Source organism: Calliphora vicina, chromosome 2 (genome assembly GCF_958450345.1).
Source record: "Calliphora vicina chromosome 2, idCalVici1.1, whole genome shotgun sequence".
NCBI lineage: Eukaryota > Metazoa > Arthropoda > Insecta > Diptera > Calliphoridae > Calliphora > Calliphora vicina.
In genome coordinates this window covers 73,389,868-73,413,008 of record NC_088781.1, presented here as the reverse complement: position 1 = coordinate 73,413,008, position 23,141 = coordinate 73,389,868, and positions in this window count along the sequence as shown.

Below are 23,141 nucleotides of genomic sequence, written 5' to 3'. Positions count from 1 at the left end.
CAATTTTTTTCTCTACTCATTGCATTTTTTTTTTCTCTCCTCACTTTTTTTGCCCTTGCTTTAATTTCTTTTTATTTCGCGTGTGTTTAACTCCAAAAATAAAAGAGTTTATTTTCTAAGAGTTTTTATTTCCTTATTATTACCCGTGTTTTCATTTATTTAAAAGTGATATTTTTATTTACTTTAAAGTGTTTTTTGTTGTTTTTTAATCCCAGCTTCTCTATTCTCTGTTAACACTGCTGTTAACAAAAGCTTTAATAGTGATACGTTTTTTACTCTACTGTGTTGATATAAACGAATATAGCACAAAAGATAATAAAGAAGAAAACCATTTTACTCGCTAGTTTAATTGTAAACAAAAACCGACGGACACGCGATTAAAATAGAAAATTAAATTATTTTGTGATATTTATTTGTAATATTTTTATTAATATTACATAAATATAATAAAAAGAAAAATAAATTGTTTATACCCAAACACAATATAAAGTGAGTGTGTGTATTATTTTTTGTAATAAGACAATAATAACATTGAAAAAAGTTACAGTTGTTGGTTGTTTTTTTTATTTTCTCTTTGCTTTAAGCGCACCATACACTATCAAAATACTCATCAAGCACTATGGTAGTATTAGTTAAAATGTGTTTGTATGTGTGACACCGACAAAGCTTGATGGAAAATCAAAAACATTTCGATTTTTCGCATGCTTGATGTCACTTTTTGATAGTGTATGGTGTTTTCTCATCAATCACGAAGTCATTTACAAAAATGTTTCAAGGCGTGAGGTTGATGAGTGTGTCGGATGAAGAGAATATTTTTTTTTAATACATATTTCACTTATTATTTTTGTTTTTTTTTATTCTCAACATGTTGTCTTTATTGCAATTAAAGTTGCTCCGATATTGACATTTTTAAATACATTTTAGTGAAAATAAAAATTAAATATAAAACACCACAAAATCAAAAATAAAATGCAGATTGACGAGTCATCAATCAAGTGTACATCAAAGCATCAAATTACACGTACACGAAAGTGACATCAAGCCTTTTGATAGTGTATGCCGCCCTTTATATTGTCACCTACGCTAGTTCTGCAATATTTTAATCGTGCGAATAAACCGGTTATCGAGTAATTTATTGTATTAAAGTGCCTTTTAACTCATTTTATTGATATTTAACCCGTATAAATAAATTAATTGAGCATTTTAAATTAAAATTTAATCCGCGAATAAAATATAATTGTAAAATAATTATTTTTAGTGAAAAATAATAATTATGAGAAAAAAAGAAGGAAATAAATCTGTAACTTCTAAACGCTTAATCCGATTTGAATGGAATTTCGCATGCGCAAAGAGGAAGTGTTGTCGAGTTTACCAGGCCCACCTGGTAGTTTTTTAAAGTCACCTATTGAGGTAAAAACCATGACCATTTTAAATAATACCTACGACAATTTTCAAATATAGGTATAAAATTTAATCATACCTATTGATTAAATTTTATACCTATTGATCATAAAAAAGTATGTTTGCGCAACAAAACCTTTTTATGACTGAAAATAACAGTGTTAGGTAAATTCTCTGCGAGGTGTTAAGTTTTCCCCAATTAATTTGCCACGTAAAAAACATAAGGTAGACATGTTATATATCAATGGTTAGGGAATTTTGTCTATTTTTCAATAATATATATAACTTTTGTCAATTAAAAAATCATGGAATACTTTTTCGAAAAATATGACAAAAAAATTTTTTAATTTAATTTTTGCGACGATACAAATATTTCAAATTGAAATAAAATTTTTATTTATGAATATTTTTTAATGAAATTTTACCTTTATATAGATTTTTTTATTGAAAATGGAAAAATAGAAACAAATTTTGAAATTTATAATCAGGAATACAACAATTCCCAAAAAAGTATTGAAAAATCCCAAAAATGGGGTTTTTTCGTTTTTTGGCTATAATATCCATACCAGGGGAGGAGTTATCGGAACCCTTTACAAAATAATTAAGAACATATTGGGCCATCTAAAATAGGTTTCTATATTTTGATATCGACTATGAGATTTGAGAATTTTTGCCCTAAAGTTAAATTTTACATAAAAAATAGGCGTTTTTTGAATGGACCTGGGCCCCTCGTTATCAAAAATTATAATCTTTTGTTTCATTTAAAATATTTGATGTAAAGTTAGTTTTTCAAAAAGTACAAATTAATTATACATCCTCTTAGAAATTTTTTAGATAACTTAAAAAGAATAAAAGTACTTTTTTCCCAAAAAATAGCAAAAAATCGCCTTTTTTAAATTCAAATGCATGTAACTTTGGACCCAGTCATGATTTTTAAACAATTCTTTCTTTATTTGATATATACATTTGTTAGTGAACCTATAAAAGAAAAATGAAGAAATTGAATGAAGAACAGTCAAAAAACTGGAGTAGGGTGGGTAAAAATGTTGAAAATTTAATTTTCAAATGCGAATATCTCCTAAGGTATAAGAGATAATTGATATCTCCATATACCTAATTTTTTTGAAATCGGAACACAAACGAAGAAATTGGATCATTTTTAAAATTACATACCCGAGGTGTCCTACTTTGGGGACCCCTGGCCCCGCTCCTGGTGGGCCCATGAGGTCCTCTTTGCGCATGTGAAATTTCATTCAAATCGGACTAAGCGTTTAGAAGTTACAGATTTATTTCCCTCTTTTTTTTCTCATACCACTGTACAACGTGTAAATTCACTTTCTTATTTAATATTTGACTTATTTAACCCATTATTTTTGTGGAATTTACCCTTTGAATTCCTATTAACCCAAATATTTTTGAAATTTGTCATCTTTTTAAGATTTTTTTTGAAATTTTTGAAACTTTTACTCGTTTTTTTTTTTGCCGATTTTCGATTTTACTCAGTATTTCAAACCCTACAATCGTGATAAAATTAAAATTTTTAAATTATTTAAAGGTTAGTTTTTTTGAATTTTAAACAATTTTTCCCTATTTTTGATTGCTTTTAAATTTTATTACTCGATTTTTCTAGCTTTTTTTCAAAATTACCCGAGATTTTTTAAGATCAAAATTGGACATGTCCGCATTGATTCGTAATGCCGATCGTTTGGCAGAATTCGAGGCTCATATTTCGATAATACCCGTCGGTGAACATCGAATTGGTTCGTTAAGTAGCCACGAAAAAGAATTAAACAGTTTATGTGAAGCTGTTCGTTCAGCATACGATACTTTGCTGATCGAAGCTGAAGAATTGAAAACCCCACACATTGTTGAGGTGAAGGCCTATATGGCATCTTATAGTACATATACAGGTGGTATCTCCATGATAACCACCTATTTGGACAACTTAAATACTGCTGCTCAGGCAGAAAAGTCCATTGATCAGGGAATAAATTCAATGCCATTTGCTCATTACCCCCTTGTGACACCCCTATTTTCTATGGTGACTATAAGAATTGGCCTTCATTCCGAGACATGTTCTCAGCATTGTATGACAATAACCCCCGTTTAACCCCTGTATAGAAATTGTACTATTTCCTGCAGAAAACTGCAAAAGATGCTCATGATGTCATACAAACTGTTCCATTAACTAATGATGGCTATGCAGTGGCATGGAAAATGTTAGTTGATACGTATGAGAACAAAGATGTTCTTATAAATGAACAGCTTCGAACTCTTTTGAGTATTAAATCCATTACCCAAGAAACAGGCCCGAATATTAAAAATCTGCAACAAACTCTTAATGATTGTATTACGAATCTTTCACTATTAGAAATTACCCCGGAAATATTTTATCACGTTATGTTAGTATATATTTGTGCTACAAAGTTACCCGAAAACACTTTAAGTCTCTGGGAACAGTCGAAGAAACTTTGTCCAAAATCTCCAAAGTGGGAGGATATGGACGCATTTTTGACAGCTCATTTCAAAACTCTTGAGTCAATTTCTGATATCAGACAGTATTAAATCCATTACCCAAGAAACAGGCCCGAATATTAAAAATCTGCAACGAACTCTTAAAGATTGTATTACGAATCTTTCACTATTAGAAATTACCCCGGAAATATTTTATCACGTTATGTTAGTATATATTTGTTCTACAAAGTTACCCGAAAACACTTTAAGTCTCTGGGAACAGTCGAAGAAACTTTTTAAAAAATTTCCAAAGTGGGAGGATATGGACGCATTTTTTACAGCTCATTTCAAAACGCTTGAGTCAATTTCTGATATCAGACAGTCTCCAGTTCAAAATATGAACAAAACCCGGAACACATCACGAAATAACTCGAGTTTTAATGCCCCTAAGAAATCATTTAATGACTCTAGAAAAGTTCAAAGTTTTGCGACAAAAACTAACCCTAGTTCCACAGTTTGTCATTGTTTCCTTTGTCAAGGCTCACACCCCCTTAAACTTAGTCCAAACTTCTTGAGTCAGACTGTCGATGATAGAATGTCAACCGTAAAGAGACTTAAGGTAGGGTCAGAATACGCAAATTATTTGACACAAGATGTTTCATGTGTTTGATCAAAACTACATCAAATAATTCATGGGTTGATTTTGTGGTCACACTGTACACATTTATTTGCCATATTTGTTTAATCAAACTACACCGAAATACTATCAAACACACGAAGGGGAAAATATATTTGAATTGTGGTCACATTTATGGTAATATTTTTTCTAAATAATTATTAAATAAAGCTGCAAAAAAACATTAATTTCTTTCATCAATAAAGAAGACATTTCTACAAATTAAAATATTACTAGATTTTGCTTTACAATTAAAAGAATTGTGAAATTTCAGTACTTTTATTTAAACGTCAAATATTTTATGTTTCTAGTTTGAACATAAAATATTTTTGCATGGCAAACAAGAAAACAGCTGAATTTGGTCAAACAAATTTATTTGCCGATAAGAAAACATTCTTGTAATGTGACCACTAAACAGCTAATATTTTCATCCATTTTGGGTAATTTTTTATTTGGTCTTGCAATTCATTTGCAAGATCAAACAGCGTCAAATAACAGCTGCTGCATCATGTCTTATCGCAAAAGTAGTGTTGCTATATCTTAAATTAAAAATCGCTAAATAATGAAAACAAATCGCTAAAAGAACTCAAGTTTGAAGAATTTAATAATATAATTATTAAATGTTTATTTATTAAATTATATTATTAAATAATATTAAAATTTGTAGGTATAATTGTACTTAATAAAAAATTTTGGAATTTTTTTTATTGCTTTGTTTGGATTTTGAACTAAAAATCTTTTTATTCAAACAAAGCGAATATTACTATGGTAAAATTAACAATAATCGGAAATTAAAATGAGCTAGAAGTCTAAAATAAAATTATAAAATTCTGTGTGTTTATTAACGTGAATTGAACAATATTTAATCGACAATTGAAAAATAGAGAATTCAGACTCCTTGTTATACTTTGGTTGAAAAAGGAAATTCATAATTGAAATGATTTTTTTTATTAAATATTATTTATCGAACACTTTATTCATTCAGAATAAGAACATGTTCACAAATATTATAAAAATTTACGGAAATTTTTATCTTTTTTACATAAATTTTTAAATAATTGCAATTCAATTGTATTATCTAAAGATTTAGAATAACAATTTTTTATGATAACAAAATCAGAAAAGTAAAAAATATTATTAGACATATTCTTCTTCTGCAGTAAAAAAAATTAAACAGATCATACTGTTTAAGAATTAATTTTTAATTGCAATCAAATCATACTATTTATGTAAGTATGTCTAAACTATTTTCTTTGATTTGAACTTCAATCTGTACAAATACAATAAATATTCAATACATTTGAGCAATTTTAAATTTTGTGAATAGAAAAATTCAATGTACTATGTATAAAAAATAATCAAACATCAGACTATGTGAAACGTAAAAAAATATATATCGCATAAAAAACAAAAATCGCAACATAGACTTTATGTCTTCAATTAGTTTTTCTCCCAGTATGTCATTCTATGCTGAATGACTTTTATGTGAAGAAGAAGACTTAATTTATTGATGCAAATTTTTTTAATGAAAATAATTTAAATAACAAATGTTCAAGAAATATTGAATATGTATTTATGTTTAAAAAAAAAATAATGAAATTGTGTATATAATTTAGTGTCTAAAATACTTAAATATTCTCCGTTTATTTTTCGCCATGCTGAGCAAATAATTTTTGTTTTCGCTCTATTTGATCAAACAATTATTTCATGAAAATATTTGATATAGTGTGACCACACGGCAAATATATTTAATGATTCTTTTACGCAGCAGTTTGGTCAAACAAAACAACATTCAACAAAACTTTATTCAAATAATTGCTTTACAATTCGAAATAAGTACTTTAACCCTAAAAAGATTTGCAAGATCAAATTATATATTTTTTAGGTATTTATATTGCTAGTGGTCACACTATGTTCACATTAAGAAAATATTTTGTTTACCGACAAATAATTTTGTTTGACTAAAATCATCTGTTTTGTTGTTTGCTCTAAATTTTATTTGTGGTCAGATTCAAGCAATGAAATATTTGACGAAAAACTTCAAATATTAGCTGTGTCTGACCGTACCTTTAGGTGTTGTTCAAATTGTTTGGCGACTTCTCACGATTTTAAGAATTGTAGAAGTACTCATGTTTGTTCTTTGTGTAGACAGAAGCATCACTCTTTGCTTCATAGAGATCAAAGACCGCAAGGTCAAAATTCTCAAGTTTCAACCAAACTTCCTATAGCTTCAGGTACTAATGTACCATTACAACCACCTTATAATGTTAAACCAATTCCAGCAAGCACCCAAAATCAACCCCTTCTTAATTTTACCCCTTCAACTTCTGCAGCGGCTCAAAACGTTCATACGTATGCCGCACATTTGAGCCCTAACCCCCATTCCACAGTCCTGTTGGACTCGGCTATTTGTATAGTCCATGTGAACGATCTCAGATGTGTGGTTCGAGCGCTAGTTGACCATGGTTCGCAATGCACCTTTATCTCTAGGAGATTACAAAGGAAGCTTTCTATACCAACATTTGCAGTACCATCGAAGAAGCTCCACAAGCGACACGATGGTCCGAAAGCGAAGAAATTTGTGAGGAGCCTTACCGGACTACCACTTATATAAACCCTGATGGTCGCTGTGTAGTTTTACTCCCCTTTCGTCGAGAATTTTATAATGAAGTGACATTATGAGATTCTCGACATAGTGCTTTGTCCCAGTTCATGAGAAATTAAACTCGGCTTTTAAGGAACCCCGAATTGAAATCACAGTATGACACTGTGATTAGCGAGTACTTTGAAATGGGACATATCAAAGCAGTTAAACCCTCTAATTCAAAAGTGACTAGTTATTATTTACCGCATCATGCAGTATTTAAACCCGATAGTTTGACCACCAAACTCCGTGTGGTATTTAACGCCTCAAACCCATCCTCCAATGGCGTAAGCCTTAATCATATATTATACCCGGGTCCTGTTTTACAGGCAGACCTTACGGTCTTGATCCTACAATGGCGACTCTTTCGTTACGTTTTTAAAGCTGACATTGAGAAAATGTATCGCCAAATTTTAATTCATCCCGATCAAACACAATTTCAGCGAATATTTTACCGCAATAATCCCAAAGCTGATATAAAGGACTATGAGTTAAATACAGTCACATTCGGAATGAATTGTGCACCGTATTTATTTATTTTTTATTTTTTTTTTTTTTCAGTATCTTTTTTCTTTATTGAATCTTTCTTTTTAGAAATTTACAAATAAGTATTCAAATCTTAACCTAAACTAAAACTAAAGTTGTTATTGCCGCTGCAATATCCAACATGAGTGCTCGATGATTATCTGGCCAGATCCAGTGTTTCCAATCGCCTCAGTCGTCTATGACCCTCAAATGACAGCAACTCCCTGGCGAGGGGGTTTGGATGATCCATTAGTTTTGAAATGTATTTTAGACTGGAGAGTTTGATCTCCTCGCGTATTATGGGGACATTGAGATCCCTATGGATATTACTATTGCGAATGTACCATGGGGCACCTGTTATTGTCCTTAACAGTGCTGACTGCTTTCTTTGCAATTTTTCAACGTTAGATGAGGAGGCTGTTCCCCATAGCTGAATGCCGTATAGCCATATCGGTTTTATAATTGTTTTGTACAAAAGCACTTTGTATTCCAAGTCTTGAGCAGTATTTAGTGAATCGAACTCTTTTGCAATTGGCCAACGATTGTGAACCCCAAAGTCCGTTAGCATCTCAAATTTTGAAAACCCAAATGTCGATGACGTACTTGCTGGCTCTCATGAGCTAGAAGACTCTTTTGAGAAACGTATTGAACTCACCCATGTTCTAGAATCGGCCGGTTTCGTTTTACGAAAATGGACTGCCAATCATATACGTCTCTTAGAAGATTTACCCCGTGAGAATCTGCTTGATGCAGACTTCTTAAAATTTGCAGATGCTAGCACACCAAAAACCCTGGGCTTGCGATGGAATGCTGATACTGACAGTTTCTACTTCCGACTTATATCGCGGCCACGCGGATATTGTGACAAAACGTGCTGTCTTGTCAGAAATAGCTAAGCTATTTGACCCCGCCGGTTGGCTCTCCCCAAAAATTATAATGCAACAAATATGGAAAAACAAGACAGATTGGGATGAAAGTTTAAAACCCTTAACCCTTGTGCAATGCCGCTCAATTTTAAATGATTACCCGAATATTGAGAAAATTAACATTCCAAGATGGGTTAATTTTCACCCGAATCATGAAATTGAACTTCATGCTTTTTCTGACGCTTCAGAAAAGGCTTATGGCTGTGCTCTTTACGTTCGAAGTATTTCGTCAAATGAAATCACTTCACATTTACTCTCTGCAAAGACGAAGGTAGCTCCTGTTAAGTCTGAAACATTACCCCGTTTAGAACTTTTTGGAGCGGCTTTGATGGCAAACATGGTAGAATCTTTGTGTAGTCAATTAAATCTAGACAAGAGAAAGATTTATATGTGGACTGATTCTACTATAGTTTTATATTGGCTCAAAAAAAAAGAACAGAGTTGCACTCATATTAAAGAAAGTAGGTAACGAAAATTGTGGAACTTTGCTCGAGATTTAGTAGACAACCCCTTATGGTGGCATGGTCCCTCGTGGTTACAACAACCGCGGGAATACTGGCCACAAAATACCGTTACCGAACATCAACATTTAGAAGTTCAATCTTTTTCTGTTCAGACTGAACAAAAATTTGACATACTGGAACGTTTTTCAGATTTACCCCGTGCAATGAGAATTATTTCATATTGGTTCAGGTGTTTACAGTATTTGAAAACCCGAAAATGCTTGTAAAACACCTTAGATTTAACCCAATCAGAAATGAGATTTACTCGTGATCGATTAGTTCTAATATGTCAAAAGAATTGTATACCCGAATATTCTTTACTCTCAAAAGGTAAAGCCATATCTTCCAAGAGTAATTTACTCACTTTGAACCCGTTTATTGACTCGAATGGTTTTGTCAGAATAAATGGTCTATTAATTGATCACTTAGCTTTACATACTATGAGCGTTACCCTAAAATTCTGCCTTATACAGCCCGTTTTACTCATTTGTTTGTTGAACATGTTCACAAGTGCTCTGCCCATGGTGGACATTCATTAATGCTCAGATTAGTTAGAAATGAGTTTTGGGTTCCGAAACTAAAGAATCTAATTCGTACAGTTATTTTCAATTGTACGGAATGTACTATTTATCGAAAGAAACCCGGTCAGCAGATTATGGCTGCTTTACACCCTGAACGTGCATCCCTTTCGAGACCGTTTACCCATACTGGTTTGGATTTCGCAGGTCCGTTCGACATAAAATCCTACATTGGTAGAGGTTGCCGAATAACGAAAGGTTATGTTCTCGTTTTTGTGTGTTTCGCCACAAAGGCGAAAGGCGCTACAAAGGTGATATGTCGACCGAAACATTTCTTGCTGCTTTTGCTCGTTTTTTCTCACGTCGAGGTTGTCCTGCTCATGTTTACTCGGACAACGGAACTGCATTTGTCGGTGCTGCTAATTTACTCGAAGTTGACCGAAAGCAGTTTTTACTCCAATTGAGACAAAAGGTACTTGTACGAAATAGTTCTCAGCCAGTTGAATGTCATTTTATCCCCCCTGGTGCTCCTCATATGGGCGGCTTATGGGAAGCCGGCGTTAAGAGCGTAAAAACTAATTTTCGAAAAATTGCTGGAATGCTAAAATTTACATTTGAGGAGTTTTCAACAATGTTAAGCCGTATTGAAGCATGCCTAAACTCAAGACCATTAACTGCAATGAGTGATGATCCCCTCGATTTAGTCCCATTAACCCCTGGTAATTTTTTGATTGGAGCGCCTCTTTTGGCACCCCCTGAACCCAATCATTCCGATCTTTCTTTGAGTATTGCTAATAGATGGCAAAAACTCAAAGTGCTCCATCATCAGTTTGCTCAACGATGGAAAGAGGAATACCTCAAAGAACTCCATCGGCGAACTAAGTGGAAATATCCAGAAAGGGACCTAAAAGTAGGAGATTTAGTTGTAATCCTTCAACATAATTTACCCCCGAATGAATGGCGCTTAGGTAGGATAGAGATGACTCATTTAGGGCAAGATAGTAATCTCAGCGGACGTGAGAACAGCTTCGGGCATTTTTACCCGGCCCATAGTGAAGCTTGTTCTCTTGCCAAAGTCAGAAACTGACTAATTTGTTCTTCTCTCTTCTTTTTTTTATTTAACTCATATAGCAAGATGTCAAGTGTGAATCGCCGCCTTGAAGTCAACCGTAAACCCGAAGAAGCCCCTGGAACATCTAAGGACTCGAAAACCCCTCGAGACGAGAACCTTCGGGACTGTCGTTTATGCAAAAGCGAGCATGCTTTACGCAAATGCCCTTCCTTTAGAAAGATGTCGGTGGGGAAACGATGGGAGACGGTAAAGAAATACCGTTATTGTTTCAATTGCCTGGCACACTCTCATATGAAGGACAAATGCCCCAGTCGTGAGAGGTGTATTGAGTGTTTGTCCGATCACCACACCCTTCTCCACCGGCATAAGGCTAAAAAAGGGCACAACCCTGCAACCCAAAGCCAACCACCTCAGAATAACGACGGTCCTGAGGATCAAAGGTCCTCCAAAAAGAGGAAAAATAAGAAACAGCAGCAACAACAACCCTATCCATACAACCCGCAACAAAAAGCCCCAGCCACAATTGTAATTAATGTCATGTCTGGACGCATTGTTTAATTTTTTTTATATACATATTTATATTTGAAATAATGAAATGAATTGTTTTTTTGAAAAAAGAAATTACCCATTTTGTATATTTTTACTATGTTTTCAGCCCATTTTACCCCGCAGAATCCACAACCGTCCATGTTGCAGTATAGCAAGGTTGCGGTATGTTTATGCGCACAGTGTAGATCGCCAGTTATTGTTAACTGGCCGTTCTATGTTTTTATTCTTTGGCGCTTTTTCATTCCATTTTCTCATTTTTTTTTGTTACTTAAACTCACTTACTCTTGTAAACCCCGAATGTACGGTACGTACTAAAAGAAAGAAAAAACCCCGAATCAAAAAATAAATAAAACCCCATTTATTTAAAAACCCGAATTTCTAATTTTTGTATTTTTATTTTTACCCGATATTTTCGAGAAATATTTCAAGAAAACGACTTTGGATATGGGACAAAGAGTCATGAATTGGCGAAATGTTTAAATACCCCTTGACGTCGGATATGAGAGCAATTCTCAAGTAAGAAAGCTAGTTTTGTTGAGCACAAAAGGTTACCACCGCACTCAGAGGATTTGGTATGGGCCCGTGAGGAAGTGGAGGATTGTATAGACAATGGTTTGTTGGTGTTGGAACCAGCGGATGTGAGAAGTGGCCATGTAACAATGGAGGCCGTCGTTGAACAGTGCAACGACAGAATGGTTCCGCAGTGAAAAGATCATCAGGCCGGATTCCAAGATGGGTGAAGGTGCTTCAGCAGAAAAAGAAATGCATGAACTCCTTCGGAGACGAATTAAAATGACAAATGACCAAATGAAAACCAGATATAGCTCACAACGTAATAAGGGTTTGTCATCAAAATTAAGGAATCACTGCAAAGGACCACATAGGATAGTTAAGAAATTGGTCGACATGGTTTATAGAATACGGAAATGTGGAAGACCGATATCGGGAATTAAGGTTGAACATCTGAAACGACTAGCTGCCTATGGGAGAAGTGAAGCTATGCCTATTCGAGACGAACTGGCTAAAGCGGGGGGCAGTGTTACGAAATTGTGCTTCAATTCAAATATAACGATTTTAACAGTTGATTTAAAAGTAGCATAATGCTTTCAAATAGCAGTGCTGTAATAGCAAACTGTAACATATCTGTGGGCATTATTAACATTGAATAAAAGCTTTCAGTTAACTATTGATCGTAAGTATGGCAACGCTGCACAGTGGTATGAGAATAAAAAAGAGGTAAATAAATCTGTAACTTATAAACCCTTACGCCGATTTGAATGAAATTTCACATGCGCAAAGAGGAAGTGTAGACGAGTTTAAGTTTTGAATTTGGACCTCATGACCCCACCAGGAGCGGGACCAGGGGTTCCCAAAGTAGGACACCTCGGGTATGTTCAATTTTTAAAATGATTTTACTCGTTTTTTTTTTGCCGATTTTCGATTTTACTCAGTATTTCAAACCCTACAATCGTGATAAAATTAAAATTTTTAAATTATTTAAAGGTTAGTTTTTTGAATTTTAAACAATTTTTCCCTATTTTTGATTGCTTTTAAATTTTATTACTCGATTTTTCTAGCTTTTTTTCAAAATTACCCGATATTTTTTAAGATCAAAATTGGACATGTCCGCATTGATTCGTAATGCCGATCGTTTGGCAGAATTCGAGGCTCATATTTCGATAATACCCGTCGGTGAACATCGAATTGGTTCGTTAAGTAGCCACGAAAAAGAATTAAACAGTTTATGTGAAGCTGTTCGTTCAGCATACGATACTTTGCTGATCGAAGCTGAAGAATTGAAAACCCCACACATTGTTGAGGTGAAGGCCTATATGGGTTCTTATAGTACATATACAGGTGGTATCTCCATGATAACCACCTATTTGGACAACTTAAATACTGCTGCTCAGGCAGAAAAGTCCATTGATCAGGGAATAAATTCAATGCCATTTGCTCATTACCCCCTTGTGACACCCCTATTTTCTATGGTGACTATAAGAATTGGCCTTCATTCCGAGACATGTTCTCAGCATTGTATGGCAATAACCCCCGTTTAACCCCTGTATAGAAATTGTACTATTTCCTGCAGAAAACTGCAAAAGATGCTCATGATGTCATACAAACTGTTCCATTAACTAATGATGGCTATGCAGTGGCATGGAAAAAGTTAGTTGATAAGTATGAGAACAAAGATGTTCTTATAAATGAACAGCTTCGAACTCTTTTGAGTATTAAATCCATTACCCAAGAAACAGGCCCGAATATTAAAAATCTGCAACGAACTCTTAAAGATTGTATTACGAATCTTTCACTATTAGAAATTACCCCGGAAATATTTTATCACGTTATGTTAGTATATATTTGTTCTACAAAGTTACCCGAAAACACTTTAAGTCTCTGGGAACAGTCGAAGAAACTTTTTAAAAAATTTCCAAAGTGGGAGGATATGGACGCATTTTTTACAGCTCATTTCAAAACGCTTGAGTCAATTTCTGATATCAGACAGTCTCCAGTTCAAAATATGAACAAAACCCGGAACACATCACGAAATAACTCGAGTTTTAATGCCCCTAAGAAATCATTTAATGACTCTAGAAAAGTTCAAAGTTTTGCGACAAAAACTAACCCTAGTTCCACAGTTTGTCATTGTTTCCTTTGTCAAGGCTCACACCCCCTTAAACTTAGTCCAAACTTCTTGAGTCAGACTGTCGATGATAGAATGTCAACCGTAAAGAGACTTAAGGTAGGGTCAGAATACGCAAATTATTTGACACAAGATGTTTCATGTGTTTGATCAAAACTACATCAAATAATTCATGGGTTGATTTTGTGGTCACACTGTACACATTTATTTGCCATATTTGTTTAATCAAACTACACCGAAATACTATCAAACACACGAAGGGGAAAATATATTTGAATTGTGGTCACATTTATGGTAATATTTTTTCTAAATAATTATTAAATAAAGCTGCAAAAAAACATTAATTTCTTTCATCAATAAAGAAGACATTTCTACAAATTAAAATATTACTAGATTTTGCTTTACAATTAAAAGAATTGTGAAATTTCAGTACTTTTATTTAAACGTCAAATATTTTATGTTTCTAGTTTGAACATAAAATATTTTTGCATGGCAAACAAGAAAACAGCTGAATTTGGTCAAACAAATTTATTTGCCGATAAGAAAACATTCTTGTAATGTGACCACTAAACAGCTAATATTTTCATCCATTTTGGGTAATTTTTTATTTGGTCTTGCAATTCATTTGCAAGATCAAACAGCGTCAAATAACAGCTGCTGCATCATGTCTTATCGCAAAAGTAGTGTTGCTATATCTTAAATTAAAAATCGCTAAATAATGAAAACAAATCGCTAAAAGAACTCAAGTTTGAAGAATTTAATAATATAATTATTAAATGTTTATTTATTAAATTATATTATTAAATAATATTAAAATTTGTAGGTATAATTGTACTTAATAAAAAATTTTGGAATTTTTTTTATTGCTTTGTTTGGATTTTGAACTAAAAATCTTTTTATTCAAACAAAGCGAATATTACTATGGTAAAATTAACAATAATCGGAAATTAAAATGAGCTAGAAGTCTAAAATAAAATTATAAAATTCTGTGTGTTTATTAACGTGAATTGAACAATATTTAATCGACAATTGAAAAATAGAGAATTCAGACTCCTTGTTATACTTTGGTTGAAAAAGGAAATTCATAATTGAAATGATTTTTTTTATTAAATATTATTTATCGAACACTTTATTCATTCAGAATAAGAACATGTTCACAAATATTATAAAAATTTACGGAAATGTTTATCTTTTTTACATAAATTTTTAAATAATTGCAATTCAATTGTATTATCTAAAGATTTAGAATAACAATTTTTTATGATAACAAAATCAGAAAAGTAAAAAATATTATTAGACATATTCTTCTTCTGCAGTAAAAAAAATTAAACAGATCATACTGTTTAAGAATTAATTTTTAATTGCAATCAAATCATACTATTTATGTAAGTATGTCTAAACTATTTTCTTTGATTTGAACTTCAATCTGTACAAATACAATAAATATTCAATACATTTGAGCAATTTTAAATTTTGTGAATAGAAAAATTCAATGTACTATGTATAAAAAATAATCAAACATCAGACTATGTGAAACGTAAAAAAATATATATCGCATAAAAAACAAAAATCGCAACATAGACTTTATGTCTTCAATTAGTTTTTCTCCCAGTATGTCATTCTATGCTGAATGACTTTTATGTGAAGAAGAAGACTTAATTTATTGATGCAAATTTTTTTAATGAAAATAATTTAAATAACAAATGTTCAAGAAATATTGAATATGTATTTATGTTTAAAAAAAAAATAATGAAATTGTGTATATAATTTAGTGTCTAAAATACTTAAATATTCTCCGTTTATTTCATGAAAATATTTGATATAGTGTGACCACACGGCAAATATATTTAATGATTCTTTTACGCAGCAGTTTGGTCAAACAAAACAACATTCAACAAAACTTTATTCAAATAATTGCTTTACAATTCGAAATAAGTACTTTAACCCTAAAAAGATTTGCAAGATCAAATTATATATTTTTTAGGTATTTATATTGCTAGTGGTCACACTATGTTCACATTAAGAAAATATTTTGTTTACCGACAAATAATTTTGTTTGACTAAAATCATCTGTTTTGTTGTTTGCTCTAAATTTTATTTGTGGTCAGATTCAAGCAATGAAATATTTGACGAAAAACTTCAAATATTAGCTGTGTCTGACCGTACCTTTAGGTGTTGTTCAAATTGTTTGGCGACTTCTCACGATTTTAAGAATTGTAGAAGTACTCATGTTTGTTCTTTGTGTAGACAGAAGCATCACCCTTTGCTTCATAGAGATCAAAGACCGCAAGGTCAAAATTCTCAAGTTTCAACCAAACTTCCTATAGCTTCAGGTACTAATGTACCATTACAACCACCTTATAATGTTAAACCAATTCCAGCAAGCACCCAAAATCAACCCCTTCTTAATTTTACCCCTTCAACTTCTGCAGCGGCTCAAAACGTTCATACGTATGCCGCACATTTGAGCCCTAACCCCCATTCCACAGTCCTGTTGGACTCGGCTATTTGTATAGTCCATGTGAACGATCTCAGATGTGTGGTTCGAGCGCTAGTTGACCATGGTTCGCAATGCACCTTTATCTCTAGGAGATTACAAAGGAAGCTTTCTATATCAACATTTGCAGTACCATCGAAGAAGCTCCACAAGCGACACGATGGTCCGAAAGCGAAGAAATTTGTGAGGAGCCTTACCGGACTACCACTTATATAAACCCTGATGGTCGCTGTGTAGTTTTACTCCCCTTTCGTCGAGAATTTTATAATGAAGTGACATTATGAGATTCTCGACATAGTGCTTTGTCCCAGTTCATGAGAAATTAAACTCGGCTTTTAAGGAACCCCGAATTGAAATCACAATATGACACTGTGATTAGCGAGTACTTTGAAATGGGACATATCAAAGCAGTTAAACCCTCTAATTCAAAAGTGACTAGTTATTATTTACCGCATCATGCAGTATTTAAACCCGATAGTTTGACCACCAAACTCCGTGTGGTATTTAACGCCTCAAACCCATCCTCCAATGGCGTAAGCCTTAATCATATATTATACCCGGGTCCTGTTTTACAGGCAGACCTTACGGTCTTGATCCTACAATGGCGACTCTTTCGTTACGTTTTTAAAGCTGACATTGAGAAAATGTATCGCCAAATTTTAATTCATCCCGATCAAACACAATTTCAGCGAATATTTTACCGCAATAATCCCAAAGCTGATATAAAGGACTATGAGTTAAATACAGTCACATTCGGAATGAATTGTGCACCGTATTTATTTATTTTTTTTTTTTTTTTTTTTTTTTTTTTCAGTATCTTTTTTCTTTATTGAATCTTTCTTTTTAGAAATTTACAAATAAGTATTCAAATCTTAACCTAAACTAAAACTAAAGTTGTTATTGCCGCTGCAATATCCAACATGAGTGCTCGATGATTATCTGGCCAGATCCAGTGTTTCCAATCGCCTCAGTCGTCTATGACCCTCAAATGACAGCAACTCCCTGGCGAGGGGGTTTGGATGATCCATTAGTTTTGAAATGTATTTTAGACTGGAGAGTTTGATCTCCTCGCGTATTATGGGGACATTGAGATCCCTATGGATATTACTATTGCGAATGTACCATGGGGCACCTGTTATTGTCCTTAACAGTGCTGACTGCTTTCTTTGCAATTTTTCAACGTTAGATGAGGAGGCTGTTCCCCATAGCTGAATGCCGTATAGCCATATCGGTTTTATAATTGTTTTGTACAAAAGCACTTTGTATTCCAAGTCTTGAGCAGTATTTAGTGAATCGAACTCTTTTGCAATTGGCCAACGATTGTGAACCCCAAAGTCCGTTAGCATCTCAAATTTTGAAAACCCAAATGTCGATGACGTACTTGCTGGCTCTCATGAGCTAGAAGACTCTTTTGAGAAACGTATTGAACTCACCCATGTTCTAGAATCGGCCGGTTTCGTTTTACGAAAATGGACTGCCAATCATATACGTCTCTTAGAAGATTTACCCCGTGAGAATCTGCTTGATGCAGACTTCTTAAAATTTGCAGATGCTAGCACACCAAAAACCCTGGGCTTGCGATGGAATGCTGATACTGACAGTTTCTACTTCCGACTTATATCGCAGCCACGCGGATATTGTGACAAAACGTGCTGCCTTGTCAGAAATAGCTAAGCTATTTGACCCCGCCGGTTGGCTCTCCCCAAAAATTATAATGCAACAAATATGGAAAAACAAGACAGATTGGGATGAAAGTTTAAAACCCTTAACCCTTGTGCAATGCCGCTCAATTTTAAATGATTACCCGAATATTGAGAAAATTAACATTCCAAGATGGGTTAATTTTCACCCGAATCATGAAATTGAACTTCATGCTTTTTCTGACGCTTCAGAAAAGGCTTATGGCTGTGCTCTTTACGTTCGAAGTATTTCGTCAAATGAAATCACTTCACATTTACTCTCTGCAAAGACGAAGGTAGCTCCTGTTAAGTCTGAAACATTACCCCGTTTAGAACTTTTTGGAGCGGCTTTGATGGCAAACATGGTAGAATCTTTGTGTAGTCAATTAAATCTAGACAAGAGAAAGATTTATATGTGGACTGATTCTACTATAGTTTTATATTGGCTCAAAAAAAAAGAACAGAGTTGCACTCATATTAAAGAAAGTAGGTAACGAAAATTGTGGAACTTTGCTCGAGATTTAGTAGACAACCCCTTATGGTGGCATGGTCCCTCGTGGTTACAACAACCGCGGGAATACTGGCCACAAAATACCGTTACCGAACATCAACATTTAGAAGTTCAATCTTTTTCTGTTCAGACTGAACAAAAATTTGACATACTGGAACGTTTTTCAGATTTACCCCGTGCAATGAGAATTATTTCATATTGGTTCAGGTGTTTACAGTATTTGAAAACCCGAAAATGCTTGTAAAACACCTTAGATTTAACCCAATCAGAAATGAGATTTACTCGTGATCGATTAGTTCTAATATGTCAAAAGAATTGTATACCCGAATATTCTTTACTCTCAAAAGGTAAAGCCATATCTTCCAAGAGTAATTTACTCACTTTGAACCCGTTTATTGACTCGAATGGTTTTGTCAGAATAAATGGTCTATTAATTGATCACCTAGCTTTACATACTATGAGCGTTACCCTAAAATTCTGCCTTATACAGCCCGTTTTACTCATTTGTTTGTTGAACATGTTCACAAGTGCTCTGCCCATGGTGGACATTCATTAATGCTCAGATTAGTTAGAAATGAGTTTTGGGTTCCGAAACTAAAGAATCTAATTCGTACAGTTATTTTCAATTGTACGGAATGTACTATTTATCGAAAGAAACCCGGTCAGCAGATTATGGCTGCTTTACACCCTGAACGTGCATCCCTTTCGAGACCGTTTACCCATACTGGTTTGGATTTCGCAGGTCCGTTCGACATAAAATCCTACATTGGTAGAGGTTGCCGAATAACGAAAGGTTATGTTCTCGTTTTTGTGTGTTTCGCCACAAAGGCGAAAGGCGCTACAAAGGTGATATGTCGACCGAAACATTTCTTGCTGCTTTTGCTCGTTTTTTCTCACGTCGAGGTTGTCCTGCTCATGTTTACTCGGACAACGGAACTGCATTTGTCGGTGCTGCTAATTTACTCGAAGTTGACCGAAAGCAGTTTTTACTCCAATTGAGACAAAAGGTACTTGTACGAAATAGTTCTCAGCCAGTTGAATGCCATTTTATCCCCCCTGGTGCTCCTCATATGGGCGGCTTATGGGAAGCCGGCGTTAAGAGCGTAAAAACTAATTTTCGAAAAATTGCTGGAATGCTAAAATTTACATTTGAGGAGTTTTCAACAATGTTAAGCCGTATTGAAGCATGCCTAAACTCAAGACCATTAACTGCAATGAGTGATGATCCCCTCGATTTAGTCCCATTAACCCCTGGTAATTTTTTGATTGGAGCGCCTCTTTTGGCACCCCCTGAACCCAATCATTCCGATCTTTCTTTGAGTATTGCTAATAGATGGCAAAAACTCAAAGTGCTCCATCATCAGTTTGCTCAACGATGGAAAGAGGAATACCTCAAAGAACTCCATCGGCGAACTAAGTGGAAATATCCAGAAAGGGACCTAAAAGTAGGAGATTTAGTTGTAATCCTTCAACATAATTTACCCCCGAATGAATGGCGCTTAGGTAGGATAGAGATGACTCATTTAGGGCAAGATAGTAATCTCAGCGGACGTGAGAACAGCTTCGGGCATTTTTACCCGGCCCATAGTGAAGCTTGTTCTCTTGCCAAAGTCAGAAACTGACTAATTTGTTCTTCTCTCTTCTTTTTTTTATTTAACTCATATAGCAAGATGTCAAGTGTGAATCGCCGCCTTGAAGTCAACCGTAAACCCGAAGAAGCCCCTGGAACATCTAAGGACTCGAAAACCCCTCGAGACGAGAACCTTCGGGACTGTCGTTTATGCAAAAGCGAGCATGCTTTACGCAAATGCCCTTCCTTTAGAAAGATGTCGGTGGGGAAACGATGGGAGACGGTAAAGAAATACCGTTATTGTTTCAATTGCCTGGCACACTCTCATATGAAGGACAAATGCCCCAGTCGTGAGAGGTGTATTGAGTGTTTGTCCGATCACCACACCCTTCTCCACCGGCATAAGGCTAAAAAAGGGCACAACCCTGCAACCCAAAGCCAACCACCTCAGAATAACGACGGTCCTGAGGATCAAAGGTCCTCCAAAAAGAGGAAAAATAAGAAACAGCAGCAACAACAACCCTATCCATACAACCCGCAACAAAAAGCCCCAGCCACAATTGTAATTAATGTCATGTCTGGACGCATTGTTTAATTTTTTTTATATACATATTTATATTTGAAATAATGAAATGAATTGTTTTTTTGAAAAAAGAAATTACCCATTTTGTATATTTTTACTATGTTTTCAGCCCATTTTACCCCGCAGAATCCACAACCGTCCATGTTGCAGTATAGCAAGGGGGCGGGATGTTTATGCGCACAGTGTAGATCGCCAGTTATTGTTAACTGGCCGTTCTATGTTTTTATTCTTTGGCGCTTTTTCATTCCATTTTCTCATTTTTTTTTGTTACTTAAACTCACTTACTCTTGTAAACCCCGAATGTACGGTACGTACTAAAAGAAAGAAAAAACCCCGAATCAAAAAATAAATAAAACCCCATTTATTTAAAAACCCGAATTTCTAATTTTTGTATTTTTATTTTTACCCGATATTTTCGAGAAATATTTCAAGAAAACGACTTTGGATATGGGACAAAGAGTCATGAATTGGCGAAATGTTTAAATACCCCTTGACGTCGGATATGAGAGCAATTCTCAAGTAAGAAAGCTAGTTTTGTTGAGCACAAAAGGTTACCACCGCACTCAGAGGATTTGGTATGGGCCCGTGAGGAAGTGGAGGATTGTATAGACAATGGTTTGTTGGTGTTGGAACCAGCGGATGTGAGAAGTGGCCATGTAACAATGGAGGCCGTCGTTGAACAGTGCAACGACGGAATGGTTCCGCAGTGAAAAGATCATCAGGCCGGATTCCAAGATGGGTGAAGGTGCTTCAGCAGAAAAAGAAATGCATGAACTCCTTCGGAGACGAATTAAAATGACAAATGACCAAATGAAAACCAGATATAGCTCACAACGTAATAAGGGTTTGTCATCAAAATTAAGGAATCACTGCAAAGGACCACATAGGATAGTTAAGAAATTGGTCGACATGGTTTATAGAATACGGAAATGTGGAAGACCGATATCGGGAATTAAGGTTGAACATCTGAAACGACTAGCTGCCTATGGGAGAAGTGAAGCTATGCCTATTCGAGACGAACTGGCTAAAGCGGGGGGCAGTGTTACGAAATTGTGCTTCAATTCAAATATAACGATTTTAACAGTTGATTTAAAAGTAGCATAATGCTTTCAAATAGCAGTGCTGTAATAGCAAACTGTAACATATCTGTGGGCATTATTAACATTGAATAAAAGCTTTCAGTTAACTATTGATCGTAAGCATGGCAACGCTGCACAGTGGTATGAGAATAAAAAAGAGGTAAATAAATCTGTAACTTCTAAACCCTTACGCCGATTTGAATGAAATTTCACATGCGCAAAGAGGAAGTGTAGACGAGTTTAAGTCCCACCAGGAGCGGGACCAGTTCCCAAAGTAGGACACCTCGGGTATGTTCAATTTTTAAAACAATTACACATCCAGAATCTCCTCGTCGAGCACTACATAGTTATCAATTATCTCTTATAGCTTAGGAGATATTCGCATTTGAAAATTAAATTTTCAACATTTTTACCCACCCTACTCCAGTTTTTTGATGACCGCGGTTCCCGATTTTCTCCATTTTTCTTTTGTAGGTTTAACAACAAATGTATATATCAAATAAAGAAAGAATTGTTTAAGAATCATGACTGGGTCCAATGTTACATTTATTTGAATTTAAAAAAGGCGATTTTATATATATTATTGAAAAATAGACAAAATTCCCTAACCATTGATATATAAGATGTCTACCTTATGTTGGTTACTTGTCAAATAAATTAGGGAAAACTTAACAACTCGCTGAGAATTTACCACTTCATAAAAATGTTATTATGTAGGCAACATGCTTTTTTATGAATTTCTATGTTAGGTAAATTCTCAGCGAGTTGTTAAGTTTTCCCTAATTTATTTGACACGTAACCAACATAAGGTAGACATGTTATATATCAATGGATAGAGGATTTTGTCTACTTTTTAAAAATGTATACAACTTTTGACAATTAAAAAATTCATGGAATACTTTTTTGAAAAATATGACAAAAAATGCTTTTTATTGAATTTTGCATAGATACATATTTTTCAAATTGAAATAAAACTTTTATTTATGAATATTTTTTAATGAAATTTCAGTTATGTAGATTTTTCTATTTAAAATGGAAAAATAAAAACAAATTTTGAAATTTATAATCAAGTATCCCGCAATTCCCAAAAAATCATGAAAAATCCCAAAAATTGGATTTTTTCGTTTTTTGGCGATAATATCCATAATAGAGGCGGGATATCGGAACCCTTTACAAATAATTAAGAACTTATTGGGCCATCTAAAATAGGTTACTATATTTTGATATCAAGTATGCGATTTGAGAATTTTTGCCCTAAAATTGAATTTTACATAAAAAAATAGTCATTTTTTGAATGGACCTGATGCAGT